The following is a 24721-nucleotide window of genomic DNA, read 5'->3' as shown; positions in this document are numbered from 1 at the left end:
TCAGAATTTACAAGGTGCTGGGGCTGCTTACCTGAGAAGACTGAAATCTTGGCACGTATGTAATAGCTGTCTACAGTTATTTGGAGAGCTTATCCAATTAACTCCAAAAGGCCAAAGAAAGGTCAATGGGTAAAAATCATGGTGGGGCCGACCTTCCTGGTATAGAGGTTTATCATGAAGATTTTGTCCTTGGGGCACCAGGGGGGCTCAGTCGGTTAAGCCTCTGACTTCGGCTGGGGTCATGATCTCTTGGTTCGTGAGTTCAAGCCCCACCTTGGGCTCTGTGCTGACCGCTCAGAGCTTGGAGCCTGCTTCGGATTCTGCGTCTCCCTCTCTCTGCTCCTTCCCCTCTCGTGCTCTGTCTCTTAAAAATGGATAAACATTAAAATTTTTTTTTAAAAAAAGATTTTGTCCTTGAAATATCCAAATTACTTAATGGCTTTCGGTCTGATTTCCTCCTCTGTAAAACAGGGTCAATGATAGTAACTCTTTAACAGGCTACTATGAAAAGAAATTGTAATGTACATAGCCCGGTGCCTGACACAAAGGGACCATTAAAGTGTTGGTATATCTTACTTTCTAATGACTTACACTTAGAGCTGCCTGATAGTGGAAGAGGTTGCTTTCAGAGGCCTTGAGCCTGCTTCCTCCCACTGATCTCGTCTAAGTGCCCACACAGGTGGTGTGGGAGGCATGCCGTCACTGGGTTGGGGACTGGAGTCAAGTGGTCTCCAATGTCTCCCTTTTTCCACCTTCATTTCAAGGAACCACCTCACCTCATCCTTGGTCTTAGTCTCAGGCCATATGATCTGGGAAAGTCTGACCCCCACCTCCCAGATCCAGAGGTTGGCAGGAGACTAAGGCCTGGCCAGCATGTCCCTTCCCTGGTTGTGATGATCTGTTCAGGGACGTGCCTGTGACCCAAACCAGCCCAACAGCTTCAGGATGGGGCTGAAGGTCCTGTGAGAAGGAGGATTTCTGTCCCTTGAGATTGATAATCTTGACCCTGGAGACCTTGGTGGCATTATTTGAGAAAGAAGTCAAGAGAGAGAAAAGTAAATTTGAGAGATGGTGAGAAACAAATTCCTAATAACATTCTCTTAACAGCTAGATCCAGCTATTCCTGAAACCCTCCTGCACACTTAAGGTACTTCAGTCGATAACTCCCCCTTTTCCTCCAAGTCCGTGTGGGCTGGGGATCTCTCTTTTGGGAACCAAAGAGGAATGGCCAAGCCTTAGTTCTCCTCGTTAGGAGGATAGTAACCTACAGGACGCTGGGGGAGATCACAAATCCCTTTGGGCAATTCCAGCTGAAACAACAGACTACCTATGACTGGGTCTCCATGGGAGACCCCCAGTGGGAACCGCTCAGCTGAGCCCAGTCATTCCATAGGCCCACGAGAGACAACAATGAACGGTTATAGATAGCTGTGCTGGGCAACTAGAACACACATCTAATGGTGGGGCCTCTTAGAAAATTCCAGCAAGTGCTGTAAAAGCCTCCAGCCCAGGGGGTGCTCCCACTTTGTTTCTGAGCTACTTGGCGGCAGCCAGGGTACAGTGACTCTAACTGCAGCCTTTATAACCCCTTTGTCTACTCTTTTCCTTATCAGTGGTTAGGATGACAGCCCTTCTTAAATTCTGAAGGATTTCTTTTATTCCAGGCCCTCATCCGATTCACCTCCCTTCCATTCAGCCAATCTGTGTGCACACACCCTCAGTGCCGCCCGTGGTAATAAGGGGTTCTATTCCAACGTCAGGTCAATCCTTTTCACCTTATTTCAGGGAGGAATTCAATCAGAGAAACTCTTTTGTTCCTTGGGGTAGCTGTTATTTATAGACGCTACTGATTAGATAAAATCTGTAAAGTTGAAACGTACGTACCCATGGGTTTAGGAATTCTGCTGATAAGCATTTATTCCGTGGACACTCATAAAAGTTTGCTAAGATAGCTACAGAAGGATGTTAAGTGGAGCCTTTTGGCAACTGGGGGGAAAAAAAAGAACAAATTGTCCAGGCATAGGGACTGGTTGAATAAATTATGGTACCTCTAAATGTGGGATCTGTGAAGTCAGATTTTTTTTTTTTTTTTTTTTACAAAAGAGATGAATCTATGTGTTGATCTGGAGAGAGCTCTGGGGTATATTATGACGTGGAAACCACACTCCTACCACATTGCATAACTCTGGTGGGCATGTTCACGTTGTGCACTACCTGAATGCAGCCCTCACTCGGGGCACCCGAAAATGCAGTGGGGTTGCTGTCCCAGGGAGGGGTGCAATCCTCAGGCTAAAATATTTAAGCGCAGACAGATATGTTGTTTCATACATAAACGTTTCTCCCTGGAGTGAGGGGGGGGGGGGCGGGAGGGGGGAGGGGAGGGGAGGGAACAAAAGAAAGTTTTCAAAGTGGTGCCTTGGAGAGAGAAATAAACAAGGCGGGGGGGGGGTGTTTCACTTTTAAATTTGTACCTTTTTGTCCACATATATTATCCAATCAAGTACTTGTATCCATTAACCATCTACAGCTATTACCTGGGGGGGTGGCGGAGAGGGGATGATGGGCCATGTTTGTTTTAGTCTTTAGACTTTTCTACGCTAGGCTTTCAAACCCTAAGGTGCGACCTTTTCCCCCAAAGAAACCGCTAAGCTTTACTGTATATACCCAGCCTGAGTTTTGGAGGTTATCCAAGGCAAGGTATCCATTTTTCTCGGGCGAAGCATAACACTTGCTCCTGTTACAACATTCCCTCCTGTGATGTGCTTGTTTCTGCTTGTGCAAGAAGCCTTGAAATCCTTGGGTGAGCACATATTTTGGTCCCCCGTGGTGGTTAGTGGAATGTGGGACCGGGGTACAGGTGGGTGACGGCTCCTGTAGAGAGGTGCTGTCCCCTGCCTCCCCCCCCCCACCCTCGGTTGGTCCCTGCCAGGTGGCCCGCGCCGTCAGCCATCAGACACCCCGGTGCTGCTCCCTGCGTGCCAACTCCCAGGGCTTGTTGGAAGAGGGACATGAGTCAGCACATTTGCCCGATTCGAGGCTGGCCCGGCGCCAGCATGATGCCCTGCCTGGATTCAACTGCCCGACTCCAGCAGTAACTGGCAAGATGGGGTCATAGCCGCCTCTCGGGTTCTAGAAATGAGCTCATCTCCTTTGGCTGCTCTGGGGAGACAGATGCCCGGGGAAGGGGAGCCAAGGGCAGCTGGTCTAGGGGGAGGGCTGCCTCCTCACCAGCACCTCAGGGAGAGGGACAGGACTGGGTACAGTCTGAGGAGTCCCGACTCCCCAACTGACACCCCCCTCCAGGCCAGGGGAACTCCTGATGTGGCCCCTCTGCAGCCCGGCGGACGAGGACTCCTACCCACATATTTCTTAGCAACACTCTGTTCTAGCTCCCCGGCTTCTTCTTGGTGGAGGTCCCCAACGAGCAAAAACCATATGACTGCAAGCATTAAACAATCGTTCACATAAATCAGTGAGGTGAGAGCCATCCTCGCTGCCGGCCCCGAATCGCTGTCTCTTTAAAGCTCCTTCTCCAAATGGTCAGTCGGGCTCAAGGACCTTACCTCTCACACCCTGTGCACCTGCTCACGCCCTGGCCCCTCTCCACTCCAGGAGCTCCACAAATCAACCAAAGAAACGCCTGGAGTGAATGCTCTTTGTTCTGGGTGTCCCTGGAGCTCCCTTTGGCCTGGTGATCCCTCTGACTGAGGAAAATACTGTCTTTACCCCCATTATGGTTTGACCTTCAGGGTTAGCTGAGGGTCCCCAAGGAATTTTGTTGTTTCCCATGGCTTCCCTAATTTGGGGTTCTCTTCTTCAGAGGCAGAGAAGTGTCCTTGTCCTTCAGGGAAAAAGCCCCCCAAGACCTCACACATCGGGGGCCCCCTCCGTTGGCAGAACAATTCTGAACAGCGTAATGTCACAGATGGTCGGTCCTGTGACAACGGCAGCTCCTTCCTGGGGACCCTACTTCAGAAGGGATCGGTCCCCACGTCAAGAGACCACAAACGCTGGTACTGTCGGGGATGTGAGGGGAAAAACAATTTCATTGGCTGATGTCTGTCAGGGGCTATGCTGGACACTATAAGAATTTCAATCTTCTATATTCCTCTCGACAATCCTGAGTGGAAACATTTTTGCCCTTTGTTTCACAGAAGAGGGAACAGAAGCTCCGGCATTTAGTGGTTTCTTGGGGTCACATAGCTCAAATAGAGCTGCTGTCTGCCCCCCCCCCCCGCCCCCCACAAACCTCTGACTGCCTCTCTCTGGGTGACTGAGGTGACACTACAGGCTGAAAAAGTAAACAGTCCTTGGTGAGAGAATTCGATGGAGTGTTCAGATAGACCCGGCGTGCCCCTCCCACAGGTGCAACATGACCCAGCCTTGCGGTTCACTCACAATGGGGGCTTTGGGCCAACACGGCAAAGAGACGGCGAGTCTCAACCCGTGGCACATGCCATTCCTGCCCTGATCCTAATTCCCATGAAAGTCCGTCAAATAGGATTGAAAGGAAAACCGAAGGAGGCTGCAAAGCCCTTTCCCGAGGCCCCCAAATTCAGGGCCTCTCCGCCCAAGGCCCAGTTCACTCATCCCTCCCCACGTTGGTGGGCCTAACTGGTAGAAGACCGCTGTCCTTGACGGCTGCGTGGGCCCTGGGCTCGGAGCCTTTGCCCACTCACGATGACATGGCTGTAGGACCACACAGGGGCCACTGTGTCCCCTGAAACACCATCCGCTGGGTAATGATGGCAACGGCTGTTGCCGCTTAGGAAGGCACTTTGCGCGCCTGGCTTGTGGCCCTGTGGTTACCGTGATGAGGCTAGAACGGAGTCTCCAGGGTCCCCACTCGGGCCAAACCATCATCAAAGTCAATCTCCAAATCGAGTCAACTCTCAATTATTCATAGACTAATGGTTCAGTCTGTCCCTCCCCTTTCTCCTCCTCCCTCTTTCTCTTGCTTCTCGTTGCCAGCAGCGTTGTGGCTGTCCTCAGTGATACGCCCACCAGCGCAGGACATGGCAGAGGACTTGACTAGTCAGCATCAGGGCCTGGTAGCGATCCCAGGAAAGAGTTTAAGAAGCAATTTGGGCGGAGCATGGATTTTGAATAATCTCGCTAAGCTTATCCCCCCTTACCATCCATAAGAGACAACTGCCTTGAGTTCTTTGAGCCCCTCTGCTAAGTCTTGCCAGGAGAAGAAATAGAAGGACTGACATCCACCCACAAGGAGCCGGGGCCCAGGCTGAGACTGGCCGGGATGAGAGGCAGGCATGCCCCATCTTGCAGACCCAGGATGCGTGTGTGCGTTTACCCAGGATCTCCAAAGATCTGTCTCTGGTGGGGGGGGGGGGGTGGAGAAAATGACTTTGGAAATAAAGGAAGCCCCCAGAGTTTTCCTCTCTTGAATGGCTGGAGTTTTATGTCCCCCGATTCAATAAATTGGCACATAAAATATGAAAAGCCGTTTCCAAAAGTTGAATTCACCTGAATTCAGCTACTATAGAAGTTGTCACATCTTTCCCAGCCACCAAGATGACTTTGGAGGCTTAAGCTGGGTTGCATTTCCAAGAAAAACCACCACCAGAGCTTCGCTTCATATTATTAATAAATGCTAACGTATTGACACATTAAGTGATCAAGTGATACACGTGAAAATCTCTTGTTTCATCTTTCTAACTCCACGAGGTAGAAACTATCATTTCCCATTTGCAGAAAGTGAGACTTGTAAGTCACTTGTTCCAGCTCGTTCAGCAGTGAGGGGACAAGAAGAAGTTGTCTTACTTAATTTTCAGACATCACCGTCTTTGATCTACAGTGCGGTCCATGACACATGATTTAGCCTCTTCCCTTGAGCGACAAAACCCCAGTAATAAAACTGGGGATCCCCAGCCCTACTTGGTCCTCTCCATTGGTGTCCTGAGTTTCAGATGTGTGTAGCCCGGGCGTTCCCCTCCGCTGGACCATCCCTGCCATTTAGCCGTGAATCGTGCACGTCGTGTGGTTTTTTATGTTTGTCCTCTCAAGCATTGTTAGGTCTTATAATCTAACTTTTCCTGTGATACGTTCTCTCCCCAGAGTGTCATGAGAAAGGATGGTGTCATATTTCATGCCTATTGGAATTTGTCACTCTTCCTAAATGATCCCAGGCATGGGGCAAGCCCATAAAACCCATTTCCTGATTATGTAGTGGACTGATTTAGGAGTAGAAACCAGGTGGAGCATACTTCTAGTGTGTCGCTCACGGTGCTTAACACAGCCCTCGGCATAGAGTAAATGCTCACCATTTTTGTCGACTTGAGTGTCAGACCATTGGGAAGAAAGAGAGAATCAGTCCCATGGTCACCAAAGCACCTACTGTGTGGCTTATGTATATTATCTAATTTATTTTTTTAATGTTTATTTTTGAGAGAGAGGAACAGAGAGAGAGGGAGACACAGAATCTGAAGCAGGCTCCAGGATCTGAGCTGTCGGCACAGAGCCCGACACGAGGCTCGAACTCACGAACCAGGAGATCATGACCTGAGCCAAAGTCAGACGCTTAACCGACTGAGCCACCCAGGCGCCCCTCTATATTATCTAATTGAAACTTCACAATAATTCTGTGATGTAGACGGTGTCCCTACTTTTCATATAGCCTCAAACCAACAGCTGGGGAATGAGGAAAGTAACGTTCATGTACAGGGCCCCAGCAGCAGGGTGAGGAAACCATAGGCAACTGACAACGGAGTACCACTCTTGGGGACACCCAGGAGGTAGTTATGTGACGCGCAAGCAGGGGGCCGGGGTTAGACGGGCCACGTTCTAGGAATGACGGAGAGGTAAGACAGGGTGCCTCAGCCTGCAGCCCACAGCAACAGCCGTAGGGAGTTTCTGTCCCCGACCTTGAATTTAGTCCCGACACCAGGCTCTGCCCGTATTAAGCCTTTGTCTATGGGCAAATGACAGCAACCCTCCAGCCCATTACTTTCCAATTGTTCCTGGACCTGAACTGGTTCCAGCTGGATAAATCTGCATCAGAACAGAGAGAGGGCTCCCCAGGAATCTGTGGGAATGTGGAGGAGTGGGCAAGATAGGAGACAGTGGGATTAAAAGATTTAACAAAGAAAGCACTCCTTTACACGGGACAATGCCCAGCAGGCTGGTTTTAGAGCACGGACGGAGCGGGCTTTCTAGAGCCCGGGAATGAGGGAGTTTATATTTACCTAAACGTCTACAAACCGTTGAGGCTGCTGGTCTGCCTGTCTTGTGGGAGCCTGGGATTGTGCCAGAGTTCTCACCCGTCCCGCCCACTCTCTGTGCGTGCCCGCTTCCCCTGCAAGTTGGGAAAATCTGTCTCCACAGGAAGGCTGATAGGTGAGACAGACCTCCCGGAGAGGGAGGCGGGAGGGGGCCTTACCCCAAGCCCCACCCCGAGGTGCGTGCCCTTGCACACAACGGCTCCCATTCTGCCCAAAGAGATGGGTGCTATCCTTGCCTAGGTGGCAAGACAGGGGGGCCCCGCAGGTCCCTTCCTGCCCCATTTTTAGGAGCCTGGGCTCAGCACTTAGGACCTCATCTCCCTTTGTTCATCGCTGCCTGGTATAGCAGGTGCTCAGTAAAAAATTGTCAAGTAAATGATTTGACAATGTGTCTATTAACCTGTCCTCTGGAGCACCGCGGCTGGGCCGGCAGTTGTATAAATCTGGGGGGCAGGGTGGAGGGTGGGGGAGCGGAGTGGGGTGGGGGGGAGCCACTAGACACGCGTGCCGTTGGTCAGTTCTCGGAGGGAGATGGGGCTTGGCTCTCCCAGCTTCCTTCCTATGGGTGAAGAAACAAGGCCCAGGGAGGCAAGGGCCCCACATGCTCAGATCCACCAGCCTCCTTGTCCCCTTCTTAGGGCCTGTAATTCCTTCCCTTGGCACCCAAGGTCCTTCGGACCCTCGTTGACCTAACTCTCCGGTTCAGATTCCCATGCCACCCAGCCTCTCCACCACGTCTGGGACGTCTAGTACTTGGCGGTTCCCCCTTCTCCCCTTCATTTGGGAAACTTCTCGCTTTGGAGTCCACACTCATCACCTCTTCTGGGAAGCCTTCCCGGGATGCCCCTAGGCAGCCTTAGCGGTGACCCGGCCCTGAGTCTCACCGTGTCCTGTGCTTTCCTCCGTCACGGTACTTAGCATTTGCATTTGTGCCGTATTAGGATTACCTGGCTCTCTCCTCTCTTTCCTGGGCGATCTTCTAGAGGAAGGATCTTACGCTTTACCGCTTTACCCCTACCGCACTGCCTGCCTGCCACAGAGCAGGAGCTCCAGGGATGTTACTGAACGACTCGCTACTATTTTATTTAAACCTGCCACTTTTTTTTTTTTAATTTTTTTTTCAACGTTTTTATTTATTTTTGGGACAGAGAGAGACAGAGCATGAACGGGGGAGGGGCAGAGAGAGAGGGAGACACAGAATCGGAAACAGGCTCCAGGCTCTGAGCCATCAGCCCAGAGCCCGACGCGGGGCTCGAACTCCCGGACCGCGAGATCGTGACCTGGCTGAAGTCGGACGCTTAACCGACTGCGCCACCCAGGCGCCCCTAAACCTGCCACTTTAAACAAGCTCGTTCCGCGCAGTAACTCACTTAACCCTTACAACGACAACCCTATGAAGTAGATGATCGTGACGCTTCCTAATTTAAACTATTTCTTATCATAATTGAGCATCGCATTTGATCGAAGAAACGCAAGCACGAGCTAGCGAGGGCAGAGCCCAGCGCAGAAGTAGACAACCATCTCGCCGACCTCTTCCTGCTCGCCAGAACCTCTGGAAGCCCATTCTTGCCTTCCCAGGAATGTTCCCCTAGTCCACAGCCTTTTGAAATTACAACTGTCTCCAGACTCAGTCACATTTTCCATGACACTCACTCTGCCCTCTGGCCCACACAGCTCACTCCTGACCTCCCGCAGCCTCAAGACCAGCAGGGGACACATGCTCTGATTTCTCTTCTTGCGTCATCGCGTCGCACTCCTCCCAACGTAAAGGACGCTACTGCTCCTCCAGGCAAGTGGCTGAGTCTTACGTTCTTGTTTTCCCCTCCCGTGTGCCCAGCGGATTGTTAGGAGCACGAGGGAGGCTAGAGGATAGTTAGCGGTGCTTGGAACCACAGAACACCTCGGAGTTTATTCCCTTCTTTGCCGACAATTGTCGCTATTTGCTGTGGTCATGAGGGCGGCCCCGGCTGCCCCGGCCACTGCTAGGTGTGGGCGTGGTTCTGATCTGCGGTGTCCGGACCACAGACTGGGGCTGGGGATATGTGGTGTAATGGGCGGCTCCTGGTCATCTTCTGCAGATCAGACCCGTTTACAGGTCTCTCAGCAACTGGCCTCTTGTTATCCTTACTCTTCCTTTTGATTTCCTCTCCTGAGCCCTGCAGAAAGGAGTCGGAGCAATGAAAGAGCTGAAGAAGTTGAGCTGAATGAGGACGCGGTGAGACAACAAAGGAGTGTTCAGGAAGGAGACCTGCGGATCGGCTGGGGAATGGGACGGCGTGTGCCACCTCTGCCTTTCTGGGGACATCCTTATGGTGACCCACCGCCTCCATGGGTCCCTGGATCCTGCTGGAATGAAGCTGTTGGAAGAGCCCAGAGCAGGAGCTTAGGGACCATTCATTTACTCTGTACACGACTTGAGCAGCTCACCTTCTCCCTAAGTTTCAGCTTTCTTACCTGAAAAATGAAATGATAGTGTCTAGACTACCCCCCTCATTGGGGGGGGGGTGGGGGTTGTTGTGTGGATTACATGAGCCAAGTGTGTGAGACTCTGTGGACCCGAAGTCATTACAGACATCCATTCACTCACCCCCTCACACGTTCCATAAATATTTATCGAGAGATCCCCGTGCACCAGACACTGAGTTGAGTTCAAGGGGGATTTGATGGAGGGCGTCGTGCCAACAGATGTAGTTCCTGCTCTCGTGAAAACTACAGTCCAGTAGAGAAAATGGCTTCAGTTAATCCTACCATTGGGTAACTACTCAATGAGGTAACAGGAAAGGAGCATGGTTTCCACAGAGAAGCGTGGCTCGGGAACGGATCACATGACGCACTTTGTTGCTGTTGTAACCCTAGCCAACCGGTTCTCAAATTTTGAATTGCAAGAGTCACCTGAGCCACATTCCCCAGGGAGTCTGATTTCCTGGCTCTAGAATTTCCCTTCCAGAAATGGACATTTTTACCATGCTCCTCCACCCCCCTCCTCCAAGACATTCTCGTGCAACGGACCTTTGGCCAAATTTTAAGAAAGACCGACCTAAGGTTAGCGTGGAGCCTTAACTAGAGACTGGTGCCTCCTGAGGTCTCTGCCACAATTCCTGTGTTTCTTAGCTGATTCCACTCCAGGCCATTCCTGAAGCCAACGGATGTTGGGCGAGCCAACGGATTCTCCTCTTCGCTTAAGCTACTTTGACCTGGGTTTCCGGTCACTTGAAAACACTCCCTGCTGCCTAATTTAGGTCCTCCTGACCTCTGTGAGCTCCCCTCATGATGTCTGCTGGCTCTGCGGTGAATACAGGATACACAGGGCTGAAGTCACGATTTACCGTTGGAAACGACAGCTTCATTACCGTTCTACACCTGCCCCCCCCACCCCGCCCCTTATAGCCCCTCGCGTTCATCTGTAGGCGTTTTGTGCCATCTGCAACACGTGCGATGCACTCAACACCAACATCAGCAACCAAGTCGCGAAATACTAATTTCTGACTACACGCGACTGGCGCTTACGTCCATGGCCGAATGCGATGATTTTGGTTGGATGATCGCTCCGTATCCCCAAACCAGGCAGAGTGGGAACTGGGTGTTCGTGTTCTGGATCGTGGGTCCAGATCCTGGCTCTGCTGGCTCCATGATGGGGGACTACGTCACCTCACTTCTCTGAGCCCTTAGTTTCTCCATGGGCAAAATGAGTACAATGAGTAAGACCCACCTCGTAGGGTGGTGGTGGGGGCCAAATGCACTACTGGACATAGAGAACTTAGACTAGGGCCTGGCGCACAATCAGGGCTCAATAAATCTTAGCAATTATTACGTGGGCATAAATGTGCTTACAGTAGCAATCCCTGCAGAAGGTCTCCCCCAACCTTTTACCCACATTAGGAAATTGTGTTTGCGACCGTGCTTCACTTTCCCCTGAATGAATACTGTTTTTTTTTATTTAAATCTACTATTCACCTCCTGTCTCCTAGAGTTTCAGCCTCCTTCACGTCTCCCTTTTCTGCCAATTCAGTGTCCTCCTCTTTGCATGAACTCCAGAGTCTCTGTGATGCCCCTTCCGTAACATCAAGACTCTACTTTGAGCCTCTGTCATTGTGTATGTCTCCTCAGTGGTCCTGGGGGCCCCCAGAGACCACACGGAAGCTCCAGGCACACCTGTGTCCCCAGTGCCCAGCACACACCATCACGGCCACCCAAACTACGTGCCCAGCACTCGCTGGTGGCTTACATAACTCCTGCCATTCTTACTCAGTCCCCTGAACTTTGCTTCCTTTGCTTGTAAATTAAGGGTAGTAACACCTACTTCCTTTGACTGCTGGGAAAATTGAAGGTGGTGACATATACAAAGCACAGGTCAAGGCTCAGTAACATTTAATATTGCAATTTTTATTACTATCTACCTGTAGAGAAAGTAAAACAAATCGAAGGTCGGCATTTTCACACACACACGCACCCTGTTTCATCTGCAGACTCCAGAACGGAGGCCGAAACTCGGCCAACAAAGCTGGCCACTGACCACCAAGCCCAGTCTGGAATGATGAGGGCATCAGTCTAGTGCCCATCTTGTCTGGAAGAATCTGTTCCCAGTCACCACCATCACTACCTCTTTGCTCCATCACTTTCTTTCTATTGTGGGTGTTTCTGTTTTTGTTTTGTTTTTCGTTGTAACATCATTTATTAATGATGTTAAGATTTATTAACTAATCTTTATTAGTTTGCTCCATAACTTTAACTCAGTCTGTCTCTCTGATGAAATTCACCAAACATTGAAATGACCCTTACTCATCTTGAAACGTATAGTTCAGTTGCGTGAATTGCATTTCACATCATTGCGACACCAATCTCCAGAACTCTTTCGTCTTGCAAAACTAAAACTCTATATGGGGCGCCTGGGTGGCTCAGTCGGTTAGGTGTCTGACTTCAGCTCAAGTCATGATCTCGCGGTCCATGAGTTCGAGCCCTGCGTTGGGCTCTGTGCTGGCAGCTTAGAGCCTGGAGCCTGCTTCGGATTCTGTGTCTCCCTCTCTCTGCTCCTCCCCGACTCGCTCTCAATCAATCTCTCTCTCTCTCAAAAATAAATGAACATTAAAAATTTTTTTAAAAACCCTAAAACTTGATATCAATTAAGCCACTCCCCAATCTTTCCTTTCCCACCCCCTGGAAACCAGGTAACCATCATTCTACTTTATGTCTCTATGAACTTGACTACCCCAGGTACATCTTTAAAGGGGACTCAGACAATATCTGTCTTTTTGTAACTGGCTTATCCACTTAGCATAATGTCCTCAACTTTCATCTGTGTTGTAGCCAGAATTTCCTTCCCTTTTAAGGCCGAGTAATATTCCAATAGACGCATACACCCCATCTTGTTTATCCATTCATCGTCAACAGCCAGTTGGGTTACTTCTACTTTGGGCTGTCATGACTACTGTTGCTATGAATATGGGTGCACAAACATCTCTTCAAGACCCTGGTTTCAACTCTTTTGTGTAACCAGGTATTCCCCCGCTTGTTGAAACTTTACATTGGCCCACTTTACTTTTACAAATACCCATTTTTGCTAGGCAAAGAAATCCAAAGGGGAGTTTCACTTTTGTGAAAAGAGGTGAAAAGCCAAACTAGCATTCAGCGTTTGTTTTGCAACAAGCCTCTATAGAGGCAGCTCACCCACCAGCAGCAAGGGCGGCCCCTCCAATCTCCTCCCCTGGGAACTGTGCTCAGACCTCTGTCCCAAGCCACCATAGCCTTGAACTGTGTCTGTGAGCATCTGTGATGCATCTCGTTTTATTCCGTGCATCCGTTAGCAAGGTGTATCCTATGTTCTCAGAAACGCCTAAGAGAGGTTACTTTTTGGATCTGGGAACACCAGACACTTTTCCATGTAAGTTAATGGTAATGACCTCTTTGCTTTATGCCATTTCAGCTTGTGAAAGTTTTCATAGGAACACTCCTTTCGGATAGTGGGGGGAACCCATGTACCCAGAAGCAGAATTACTGGATCGTACCGTAATTCTATTTTAAATGTCCTGGTGAGCTGTCATACTGTTTTCCACGGTGGCTGCACCATTGGACGTCTTCACCAACACTGCACGTGGGTTCCAATGTTTCCACGTCCTCGTCGATCCCTATTTTCTGTTTTTCTGAGAGAAGCCCTCCTTGTGGGTGTGAGGTGGGCCGTAACTCTGTTTTCTCCCTGGCCTTAGGGGCTTTTTTGACCAAGGACCGACCTAAGGGGCAGATTTTTCCAACGCCACCCGAGGGGAGGGGCAGAATCCTGGCAGAGGGAGCCCAGGTCCCCGTCATTCATTTGCTCATCAGGATTAAGCGCTTTTGTCTCCCGGTTGAGAAAACAGGCTCAGAACGATTAAGCAACCTGCCCGAGAGCACACGGCCAGAAAATGGGTATTTGAACCGGGCCCCACATAAATGTGGAAGAATTGCCGTGTGCATCGACATCCACGCTCTGAGCCCAATGTGAGAACGCTCCCTCTCTGATTCTCTCGCGGCAATACAACCCTTGGCTTCTGCTCTGCTGCTCCTCCCCCTGCTACTCAGGGCCTGTTGGGCTGGGTGACTGGGAAACAGATTGCATTTATTATTTAACCAAGTGCCCAGGTGCACCTGCTGTGGCATTGGGTGCCGTTTATGATTACAATAAAATGCGTGGTTCCGAGCATTAGGAGATTTACAAGAGTTTCCTTCTAGTCCCAAACTCAGAGACTGAGGGGCAAGGGTTGACCAGCTGGAGGTCCCTTTAAGTAAGACCTGCTTGCAGAGAGAGCCATTAAAAGATGATGCATTGGGCTTGGCTTCGCCTGGCCTTGTGTGCAAACAACAGCAGTTTCCAGATCTCTCCCCCTGCAGCGGCTGGGCGGAGCCCCTGTTTGGGACCGAGCGGGAGGTAAGGCAGGGTAGGCTGTCCCGGATCCCAGCTGGAGAGGACCGGTCCTGCCCGACCCAAGCTTGCAGAGGCAGCCAGCCTGTACTACTTGAAGTATCTTAAATGCACCCCGAGGGATCACTAGTCAATCAAGGCACGGCCCTAGCAGAAGAGGCCTTTTAAAGGTGAACCCACATGCACCCCCGTGTGCGCCTCACGGCTACAGGTTAGCGATGCTTGACTGGCCCCCTCTGCCTGTTATGCTCCCGACTTACTGCAGAAGTAACCTTCATACTATGACCCGGTCGTGGAGAAGCCAGAGGTCAGTCCCGTGAGGGCTACGCCCTCAAGGAAGCCTGGCCAGAGGGGCCAAGAGGTGCTTGTGAACCTAGCTCTCAACAGCAACATGGCGGGGGGGGGGGGGCGGGGGGGGCAGTGAAGGGCTTGGGGCTTTGACTGGAAGGGAGCCGGAGGAACCAATATATGTGGGGTCCATAGCCAGTGTGGCTTGCACAGATACACCAATCCATGGGCTGGCGAATGAGATGGGGGGTAACACAGAACTGTGTTCGGGATGTAGAGAGGTTTGTCACCAGCTGCTGCACCAGAGATGTGACAGTCAGGACACGTGGCTGGTTACGAAGGTACTAAAGGTGTGAGAAGGGACTGGGGATAGTCCTGAGGATCAACAACATCTCTCTTAAAATCTACTTTGTGCAGGGTTCAGGGGAACGTTTTCAGTGAGTGCAGCCCTCAAGGATGTACACGCGCAAAAATCACATCTCCCCGTTCAGAAGCGGCGTTTGTACGTGTATGTGGCTGAGAGCTCAGACTCACCCTTCCGTTGCGAGCTTGTGCGAGCCTGAGCTTGAGCCTCCTCCTGCAGTTCTCAAGTTTCAATCTGTAAAAGACGGTGTACAAGGCTCTGGGCCAAATGATGTCTATGAATTCATGATATTTCATCCTATGACACGTAGCCTAGCGGGTGTTAGCCCCCTGTTACAAATGAGGAAAGGAGGAAAAGCATCCTGGGGGAGGGCTGGCTCTGTCCCCTGCACCAAAACAAGTGAATTGCTGGGAAAATGGCTCTGCACGTACCCTTTGAACTGGCTGAGAGTCAGTATTTGCTTGAGGAAGTATATGAAGAGCCATCATTTAGAATTGATCATTCCCAGGCTGGTTAAATGGAGTGGAATTGGATTGCTTTCTCAAACCTGGTGGCCTCTTCCTTCTTGTTAGCAAGATTGCACCGAGGGGCCCAAATCTCCCCAGATGTCCTTTTCTGCTGCACCTACAGTGGCTTCTGAGCAGGCCCAGAACCTCTGGGAGTTCTTTGGGAGACAACGAACGCCAGGGGTTACTGTGGAGAGGGAGGAGCCTGAGGCGGGGTCGTGGAGTGAGAACAACCCTTCATTTAAGAACGAGCTCTGGAAAAGGGAAGCCAGATGGACCAAAGAAAGAAAGAAAAAGGCACACGCATCCCTCCCACTTTCCAGATGTTTGCACACAGGCTTCTTCGTGTTCAGCTACTGTTTTAGACTTGCTGAATCAATAGTATCTTAGTCCCGGAAAGGACTTACGAGCTGATTGGTCCAGCCACACTATCTTACCGGTGGCAGGTACCTTGCCGGCTGTTACACAGCTAGCTGGTGACAAAGTCCAGACTAAAACCTCGGTTTCCTCATTCCTGGTGCAGTGCTCTTTCTATCTCCTCAATGGCTTCCAAACTGCTCATTTTCCAGATCCCTCCTGCAAGACTTTGTCCCCGGCCCCAGGGCGGCAGGCCCTTGCGACAGGAACCAACAGTTCGGGGAGCAGCAGGAGAGGGTGCACCCGGGGAGGCTGGGGGATGGGCCACCCTGCAAATTCATTTTATTCACTTCAGTGAGACCAAATGAAATTGGAGCATGAACATGTTGAGTGTGCCTCTGTGCGGTCTAAACCAGCCCTGAATACTAACCAGGAAGCTTAGAGGGAGCTAAAAATAACTGGCTAATCACCACCAGGAAGAATTAACAAGGACTCGGAAGAAAGGAAAATGTCTTAATATTCCATCTCCCTACAGCTGGGCTCCAGCTGCGGCTGGTCCCCTCCTGGCTTCCACAGGGCAGGTAATTAGGCAGCGAGGAAGCTCCAACACTCATGCGCGCTGGGAGGAGGGGGGGGGGCTGCCCCAGCCTGCAGGAGGGTAAACGGAACAGGGTTATTTGGGGTGAGGTGTTGGAAAACAGTGAACGCAGAAGAAATGCAATGTGACAGGAGGCAGGTTTTGAAGAATAAAACAGATGTCACAGCTTATACCCCTTCTCTTTTGAGAAAGCAAAATCCTTAATTAAAGGGACACATCATTATCTTCTGCCTTGCAAACCCTGCAAAAGTCTTCCCTAAGCGCCGGCACCCAGTTCAATGCTGAAGTCTGTGCCCTGGGGACCACACTGAAAAGACACTGAGGTCTTCCTGGCAAAATTACTCTGTGGACAAGGGCCAAGGCGAACCCACAAGAAACCAAATGCTGCGGTGGAGCAGAGCATGCATGAAATTGTGAAGGCATGACTAGAATGATTCGCTCACAGAGCCCAAAAGAGTAGGAATAGGGAACAATTATTGCCATTTGGGAGCGGTCAGGTCAAGAGAAATAAAAAAAGAAATATCATTTTGTAGGGGGCATGGTAATACTCAGAAGAACTTACTTCCTCCAAAAAATTTAATGGGTTTAAATAAATAAATACAAATTGGTTTAGAAGATTCACGAGATTCACGAGTGCGCTTAAGCGCACATAGAACATTCTCCAGGATAGGTCACATGGGAGACCAGAAAGCAAGTCTCGGTGAATCTAAGAAAATTGAAATCATATCAAGCATCTTTTCTGAACACAACAGTGTGAAACTAGAAATCAACTATAAGAGAAATTGGAATAAATAAATACGTACACAAGGAGGCTAAACAACATGATACTAAACAACCAACATGTCAACAAAGAAATCAAAGAGGAAATAAAAAAAATAAATGGAGACAAGTGAAAATTAAAACACAATGGTTCAAAATCTTTGGGACACAACAAAAGCAGATCTAAGAGGATACATACCTAACTCAAGAAACAATAAAAATCTCAAATAAACAACCTAACCTTACACCTGAAGGAGCTAGACAAAGAAGAAGAAACAAAACCCAATGCTAGTAGAAGGAAGGACATAATAAAGATCAGAGCAGAAACAGAGAAAGACAATAGAAAATATCAATGAAACTAAGAGTTGGTTCTTTGAAAAGATAAACAAAATTGGTAAACCTTTAAGAAAAAAGAGGACTCAAACAAATAAAATCAGAAATAAAAAGGAAAAACAACCAACACAATAGAAATACAAAGAATTATAAAAGAATATTATGAAAAATTATATACCAACAAACTGAAATAGATAAATTCCTAGAAACATGCAATGTTCCAAAACTGACTTAGGAAGAAATAGAAAATTTGACTAGAATCAATTACTAGTATCAAAATTGAATTGGTAATCAAAAACTTCCAACAAACAAAAGTCCAGGTTCAAATGGCTTCACAGGTGAATTCGACCAAGCATTTAAAGAAGAGTTAATATCTATTCTCAAACTATTCCAAAAAATAAAAAAGGAAGGAGAGCTTCCAAGTTCATTCTACTAGGATAGCATTACCCTGTATCAGGGTAGAAAAAGATGCTACAAGAAAAGAAAAGCTACAGCACGATATCCCTGATGAACATGGATCTAAAATCCTGAAGAAAATATCAGCAAACTGAATTCAATAATGCATTAAAAGAATCATTCATCATAATCAAATACTATTTATTCCATGGCTGCAAGGGTGGTTCAATATTTGCAAATCAATCAATGTTATACATCACATTCAAATGAAAAAGAATAAAAGCCATATGATCACCTTGGGGCAGAAAAAGTTTTTGACAAAATACAACATCTGTTTATGATGAAAACTATCAACAAAGTGGGTTTAGAGGAAACATACTTTGACATAATACAGGCCATATATGAAAAAATTCACAGCTAACACCATGCTCAGTGAGGAAAAAACTGAAAGCTGTTCCTCTAAGATCAAGAATAACACAAGGATGTCCACTCTTACCACTTTTATTCAATATAATACTGGAAGTCCTTAGCCATAGCAATCAGACAAGAAAAAGAAAAGGCATCTAAACTGGTAAGGAAGAAGTAGAACTTTCACTATTTACAGATGACATGACACTACATATAGAAAGCCCTAAAGACTGAATCAAAAAACTATTAGAACTAAAAAATGACTTCAGTGAAGTTGCAGGATGTGAAATTAATATATAAAAATCTTTCATGCTTCAATAGACAAATAATGAAATAGCTGAAAGAGAAATTAAGAAAACAATCCCGTTTACAATTGTATCAAAAAGAATAAAGTACCTAGGAATAAATTTAACCAAGGAGGTGAAAGAGTTATACACAGAAAACTGTAAGACACTGATGAAAGAAAATGAAGATGACACAAACAAATGGAAGAATGTATTGTGTTCATGGGCTGGAAGAATGAATACTGTTAAATGTCCACACGACTCCAAGCAATCTACAGGTTCAGTGCAATCTCTATCACAATACCAATAGCATTTTTCACAGAATTAGGGTAAGTAATCCTAATATTTATATGGAACTACAAGAGACCCCAATAACAAAAGCAATCTTGAGAAAAAAGAGCAAAGCTTAACATATTACAATCCTAAATTTCAAGATATACCACAAAGCTTTAGTAATCAAAACAGTATGGTACTAGCACAAATAGTAGATACACAGATCAATGGGTCAGGACAGAGAGCTCAGAAATAAATCCACACTTATATGGTCAATCAATCTCTGAGACAGAAGGCAAGATTATGCAATGGGGGAAAGACAATCTTAATAAATGGTGTCATCAAAACTGGAAAACTACATGCAGAAGAATGAAACCGGACCACTTTCTTACACTGTAACACAAAAATAAACTGAGAATGGATGAAAGACCTAAATGTGAGACCTGAAGCCATAAAACTCCTAAAGGAAAACACAGGCAGCAATTTCTTGGACATCACCTTCCACAACACATTTATGAATATGTCACTTCAGTAAAGGAAAACAAAAGCAAGGCAAAATTAGCTATTGGGACTATACCGAAATACAAGGCTTTTGCACAGCAAAGGAAACAATCACAAAAGCAAAGGAACCCTGCACAATGGGAGAAGATATTTGCAAATTATATATCCAGTAAAGGGTTAATATCCAAGATATATAAAGAACGTATACAACTCAAAACAATCAGTTTTAAAAAAATGGTCAACAGACACATGAAAAGATGTTCAACATCACTCATCTTTGGATAAATGCAATTCAAAACCACCATGAGATATCACCTCACACCCGTCAGAATGGCTGGTATCAAACACACAGGAAATAACAAGTGTTGTCAGGGATTGGGCGAAAAAGGAACCCTCATGCACTGGTGATGGAGATGTAAATTTGTGCAGCTACTGTGGAAAACAGCATGGAGGTGCCACAAAATACTAAAAACATAAACACCATATCATTCCACTACTGGGTATTTACCCAAGGAAAATGAAAATGAAAACACTGATTTGAAGAGGTATATATGCACCCCTATGTTTATTACAGAATTATTTACAATAGCCAAGATATAGAAGCAGCCCAAGTGTCCACTGATAAATTAATGGACATACACACACACACACACAGACACACACACTGGGAATATTATCAGCCATAAAAAAGAATGCAATCTTGCCATTTGCAACAACATAGTTGGAGCTAAAGGGTATTATGCTAAGTGAAATAAGTCAGACAAAGACACATACAATGTGGTTTTACTTCTGTGTGTAATCGAAAAAATAGCAAATGAACAAACAGACTCAAATTCGGAGAACAGACTGGTGGTTGCCAGGGGGAGGGGATGGACAAAATAGGTGAAGAGCATTTTTAAAAATTCATGAATGACAGGTACATTATTTTTAAACACTTTTTATGTTTATTTAGTTTTAAGAGAGAGAGAGAGAGAGAGAGAGAGAGAGCTAGCCAGTGGGAGAGGGGCAGAGAGAGAGGGAGACAGAGAATCCCAAGCAAGCTCCCCACTGTCAGTGCAGAGCCCCACACAGGGCTCGAACTCACAAACTGTGAGATCCCGCCCTGTGCCAAGATCAAGAGCCAGACGCTTAACTGACTGAGCCACCCAGGCGCCCCACGACAAGTACATTACTAGAAACAGTTGCCATTGAGGAGCTGTTTGGTAGCACACCCTGAACCATTTGATTCACTACCATGGGCAACATGCTCGTGATGCTTCCCCAACCCGTGTGCTTGGTGTGGGCAAGTGAGGGGGGGGGGGGGTACAATAGAAAGCAGCTGGGGGTAAGATAAGAGGCAGAGTGAGGTGAGAAAAAGCATGTGGACTTTGGACGCGTAAGTGAGATGGGTCCAAGTCCTGCTCCACCAATTGTTAGCTGGATCTTAGCCCAGCTTGATTTACGCAGCTACGGTTAGCTTGGCTCTATGGGTCTTTATTTCTCACCTGCAGATAAGATGGGCATGTGATTTTCTCTGTAAGGAGAAGCAAACCACTGCACACCTGCGAAGACGCTTCATTCTAATGTGCGATACAGATATTAGTGGCTGCGAAGCTATGGAAAGAGACAGCCACGAATTGGCCAGGTTGTGGGTGATCTTTCTGATGCACAGATGAAGACAAAAGAAGTAGTTAAGCGCGCGGCGCCTGCACCTGGGTCCCCAAATAGCCTTGATTAGGCGGGTCTCATCATCCTACTTTTTCTGCTGTTTATCCTGGCATGGGGCTCTAGTGGCTGGGTCTACTCCTTCCATGGCCTTGTGGGAAGGGTACTATTGGCAACCTGCAAGGGAGCCAATTTCTGGAAGTGGTCAAGTCTTGGTGTTGTCTTCCCACAGCCAGAGAGGTCCCGTCCTGCGGCCTGAGTCACAGGGGGTCCCCAGGGAGGGGACCGCAGCCTTCACTGGGACAGAAAGGCTTCAGAGGATCCTGCTTAGAACACTAGGGACGGGCAGATCGGGAGTTTAAAAAAAAATCCCTGGGTCTTATATTGTTCCTGCTCCCAACGGGGAGATTTTTATTTTATTGTTTTAATGTTCGGTCTTTATCTGATACTATTCAAAACTCCTAAACAGCATGATGGCCTTCAAAGAAGAAAGAACAAAATTTAGAAAGCTAAAGTGGCAGTGGTGTCACCCGTTGGCTACGTGACATTATCAAATAGTTGAAATACTCTGAGCATCATCTGGTGAAGACAAGAGGCTGGCCCTGCCACCTCCTAGGGCCTCTCTGGGGCTCATTTGAGATGACGTATAAGAAAGCTGTGAACTACATTATGTCACCCAGTGTGAACTTAAGTCATTATTGGAGCTGTTAGGTAGATGATTCTTTTTTTAAAAATTTTTTTAAATGTTTATTTCTGAGACAGAGACAGAACATGAGTGGGGAGGGGCAGAGAGAGAGGGAGACGCAGAATCCGAAGCAGGCTCCAGGCTCTGACCTGTCAGCACAGAGCCCGACGCGGGGCTCGAACTCACAGACTGTGAGATCACGACCTGAGCCGAAGTCAGACGCTCAACCAACTGAGCCACCCAGGCGCCCCGGCAGATGATTCTTAATAATAGTTTGCATTAGAATAGCACTTGATTTGGTCAAGTTTATCAAGGTATAAATTAAGGAACAAAATGTGCCCTTTTTAGCGGACAGCTCTGAGTTTCGACAAACACACACAGCTGTGTAAGCGCCAGGATGAAGAAGATCCGACAGTTGCACCCCCACCCCCACCCCGTTCCCTGAGGCTCCTCTGTGGTCAGCTTCCCATCCCAAAGAGGTGGCAATCACTCATTCAATGCCCACCCCCGCCCCAGCGATCTCTCATCTGTTTTCCACCCCTAAAAGTTTTACTTTTTCCAGAATGTCATATAAGCTGAATAATACAGCATGAAGCCTTTTGAGTCTGGCTTATGTCGCTTACCAAAATGCATGGGGACTCACCTAACTTCACGTATTTAGCGACTCATTCCTTTTTATTGCTGAGTAAGTAGTATTTCGTCCTATGGGTGTTACCCCATGGTTTCTTTACCCATTTGGGTTGTTTCCATGAATAAGCCACTATTAACTTATGTATACAGGTTTTTGTGTGAAAGTAACTTTTTATTTGTCTTAGGCAAATACATAGGAGTGGGGCGTTGTTCCATCATATGGCAGGTGTGTGTCTAACCTTATGACACTGACAGATTGGTTTTTGGTTGCTGTTGTCATTGTTATTTTAGAGAGAGAGAGTGTGCATGTGTGCTAGTGGGGGAGGGGCAGAGAGAGAGAGAGGGAGAGAGGGAATCCCAAGCAGGCTCCATGTTTGGTGTGGAGCCCCACGTGGGGCTTCATACCACAACCACGAGATCGTGACCTGAGCTGAAATCAAGAGTCGGACGTTCAACCAACTGAGCCACCCAGGTGCCCCAACGGATTGTTTTTGTTTTTTTTTTTAATTTTTTTAACGTTTTATGTATTTTTGAGACAGAAAGAGACAGAGCATGAACAGGGGAGGGGCAGAGAGAGAGGGAGACACAGCATCGGAAACAGGCTCCAGGCTCCGAGCCATCAGCCCAGAGCCTGACGCGGGGCTCGAACTCACGGACCGCGAGATCGTGACCTGGCTGAAGTCGGACGCTTAACCGACTGAGCCACCCAGGCGCCCCGGATTGGTTTTTTAAATGGCTGTTGAACTTTGCATTCTAGCACAGCACTTTAAAAAAAAAATCTTAAAAAAACATATTCCTAAGCCCTCATGTGTCCAATTTTATTTTCTCCTCCAGATAGCTCTGTGTGATCGGGAGGGTGAAATTCCTGCCCTTGTGTAACAGGTGGGGATGTGGGGGCTAAAGAGGAGAAGTTACTGTGGCAGAGGCTGTTATACACCCTGCTAGATATCCTCTCCCCTTCTTCCTTTTTTTTTAAATTTTTTTTTCAATGTTTTTTATTTTTGGGACAGAGAGAAACAGAGCATGAACAGGGGAGGGGCAGAGAGAGAGGGAGACACAGCATCGGAAACAGGCTCCAGGCTCCGAGCCATCAGCCCAGAGCCTGACGCGGGGCTCGAACTCACGGACCGCGAGATCGTGACCTGGCTGAAGTCGGACGCTTAACCGACTGCGCCACCCAGGCGCCCCTCCCCTTCTTCCTTTTAATGAAGACCTTCCTCATCCCTGCTGAGTTTTGGCTGAGCACATGGTACCCATCAAGAAACTACATTCCTCAGTTTCCCTTGCATCTCCGTCAGGTGATTAGCCTCTGGTCAGTGGGCTCTGAATGGGGGCCACGTGGGCAAACTCCAATTCAATCCCCCACGACGGCATTTGCTCTCTCTTCACATTCTTGTTTCCCTTTCCTGCTGGCGGGAATGTGGCTGTGGAGTTGCAGGCAAAGACAACAGAAAAGTGGAAGAAACCTGGGTGCTTGACTGATGTCACGGGACAGGGCTGCCCTGACGGCCGGGGCCACCCAGACTGTCAGGTGACCCTTCCTTCTCCCACTGTAATTTGGGGTTCTCTTTGCCATCACAGCTTAACATTTATCCTAGCTGCTACGGTCACAGGCCAGGTAAGTGGGAGCACGTGACAGCTGGCCCACCCAGCCTCGCCCATCTTGTGTAGGAAATTATTAAGAAGAAAATCATCTCTGTTGAAAACAAGTTATGCCATGTATATGTCAACCCTTTGATCTAATGGGTTGATAGCCCCTATCAAAGAAAGAAGCGACTTTAGAGAGTGGTAGAGTCTACTTTCCATGAGCCCTCGTTAGCCCCCCGGGGGTCACCTCTTCCGATCTCCCGCACCCCCCCCAGGGCTGGGCCCTCTGCTCTGCGTGAGAGGCATTTATTTCGTTCACGGAGGATGCCACGCGAAGGAACAGCAGCAAATGAAGTCGTTAGGGATAGGATGGTAACTAAAAGACTCTGGAGGGCAGACTGAGGCATTTGGACTCCACGGATGAAGCAGGAGGCAGAAGACAGTCGCACAGGGAACAGAGAAGATGGAGTTGCTTCTGGCAGCTGCGTGGTGAGCAGACTGGAGGGGAAGAGTCCAGGGGTAGGGGACCCTCTCGGGAGGAGACGTGAGGACTTGAGGAATGCACGGGCATAGGTCGAGTGGCTGCCGGCACATCACGCGAGGAGAAAAGGAGCCAATGACGAGGGAAAAGAGGATGGGGTACACTGAGGTTATGGGGAAACTGGAATTGGATTGCTAAGGACCCTCTCCCAGGGCACCTACTGCACTCACCCGTCTACCCCCTTCCCTGCTTCCCTAGCAAGCACTTCTTCCCTTGTTGGGAATACCCTGTTTGTCTTCAAATCATGTGTCAAGGGCCAAATAGGGACGGACCTACCCTCTGCAGTAACACGGTGTCCCCAGCCTGGGTGCCCGGATCCCACAGCAGTGGATGAAGGAGGTGGGGAAGGTTTTGATGCCATAGGTAATGGGGAGCCACTGCAGGTTTTGGAGGAAGAGTGTATCTCACTAAAAGTGATACTTGAGCGAATAGTGTAA

General features: G+C 48.3%; 1 long non-coding RNA gene across 2 annotated transcripts in view; it reads right to left on the bottom strand.

Annotated features, from left to right (window-relative positions):
• Nucleotides 1–24721, bottom strand: part of LOC123379017 — a 60842-nt gene that overhangs the window by 19168 nt on the left and 16953 nt on the right. The window contains exons 3-4 of one of the 2 annotated variants that reach the window (XR_006582920.1): nucleotides 14953–15016; nucleotides 8470–9394 (exon numbers count right to left, since the gene is read on the bottom strand). This is a non-coding gene — a long non-coding RNA (uncharacterized LOC123379017). Of the gene's footprint in view, nucleotides 1–8469; nucleotides 9395–14952; nucleotides 15017–24721 lie in introns of those variants that run through there. The other variant, XR_006582919.1, reaches the window with a different exon arrangement.

This window comes from Felis catus, chromosome C1, assembly GCF_018350175.1.
Source record: "Felis catus isolate Fca126 chromosome C1, F.catus_Fca126_mat1.0, whole genome shotgun sequence".
Lineage (NCBI taxonomy): Eukaryota > Metazoa > Chordata > Mammalia > Carnivora > Felidae > Felis > Felis catus.
Note: the sequence above shows the minus strand (reverse complement) of the source record. Positions and strands in the feature narration are given on the sequence as shown.